This window comes from Chiloscyllium plagiosum, chromosome 37, assembly GCF_004010195.1.
Source record: "Chiloscyllium plagiosum isolate BGI_BamShark_2017 chromosome 37, ASM401019v2, whole genome shotgun sequence".
NCBI classification, from domain to species: Eukaryota; Metazoa; Chordata; class Chondrichthyes; order Orectolobiformes; family Hemiscylliidae; genus Chiloscyllium; species Chiloscyllium plagiosum.
In genome coordinates this window covers 34,638,419-34,639,683 of record NC_057746.1, presented here as the reverse complement: position 1 = coordinate 34,639,683, position 1,265 = coordinate 34,638,419, and the positions used below count along the sequence as shown (strand labels likewise).

At 51.8% G+C, this 1,265-nt stretch overlaps 1 protein-coding gene across 2 annotated transcripts in view; it reads right to left on the bottom strand.

Annotated features, from left to right (window-relative positions):
- The window catches only part of LOC122541513 (TNF receptor-associated factor 2-like), a 14,799-nt gene extending 13,534 nt beyond the window's left edge, over nucleotides 1-1,265 (bottom strand). For both annotated transcript variants that reach the window (XM_043678333.1, XM_043678335.1), the window contains exon 1: nucleotides 1,251-1,265. The gene's annotated coding sequence lies outside the window, so the exon portion shown is untranslated. The remainder of the gene's footprint in view (nucleotides 1-1,250) is intronic.

Sequence of the window (1,265 nt, the reverse complement as noted above, 5' to 3'; positions counted from 1 at the left end):
GGGGGGGGTGGGGATGGAAGAGTGCAGTGAATATTCCCTCGAACAAGCTGCGGGTATTCCGAGGGTGAAATTGACAGTTCAGGTTTCAGGATATGGATGGATTGCAGTCCTGGAAATGTTTGAAGGGATTTGAGAGGGAAGTTGGGAGCGGGGGGGGGGGGAATAGTTAGAGTCAGCCAGGTCTCACGTCAATTCTCTCACAGACACTCATAAAACTCATCCAGGGCAAAGGTGGATTGAAAGGCCATGTGAACCATCACTGGCTCCCCCCCCCCCACCACCCCCACCACTGCCATCAATAGCCCCATTATCATTAACCATCACCCCCCAATCACACATCAGTGGCTCCACTCACCATCAGTTAGAGTCATAAAGACATACAGCACGGAAACCATCCATGCTGACCAGATATCCTAACCTACTCCAGTCTCATTTGGCCCATATCCCTCCAAACCCTTCCTATTCATATACCCATCCAGATGCCTCTTAAATGCTGTAATTGTACCAGCCTCCACCACATCCTCTGGCAGGTCATTCCATACACGTACCACCCTCTGTGTGAAAACGTTGCCCCTTATATCTTTCCCCTCTCACCTTAAACCTATGCCCTCTAGCTCCGGACTCCCCCACTCCAGGGAAACGACCTTGTCTATTTACCCTATCCATGCCCCTCATGATTTTATAAATCTCTACAAGGTCACTTTTCCCATTCATCATGAGGTGGGAGTGAAGAAGGGAGAGGGAGACTGAGGGAGAAGGGGAAGGGAGAGGGAGACTGAGGGAGACGTGGGAGTGACAAACTGATAGAGAGGGAGAGGGAGACTGAGGGAGAGGGGTGACAGAAGGAGGGAGAGAGGGAAGGAAGGATGGAGAGGGAGACTGACGGGGAAGGAGGGAAGGAAAGAGAGGGAGACTGAGGGAGAGGTGGGAGGGAAGGGGAGAGTGGGGGAAGAAAGAAGGGAGACGAGGACGGAGGAGGGGGAGGGAGAGGGAGGGAGAGCGAGACGGAGGGAGGGGGGGATGGGAGAGGAGACTGAGGGAGAGGGAGACTGAGCAGGGGTGTCGAGGCTCCACATATCTTTCCCTTCCTGTGAAAGCTCACTGGAACCACATTTTAAAGCGATCTGATATTCATCACATTGATCAAATGTCACTTAATCTCATAGTTCATTTAAAAACGAAGATTTTGGATTTCACAGCAAATTGTAGCAGGGCTATGAGTCAGCGAGAGAACCAGGATTGTTACTCACCCCAGCAGTGACCAG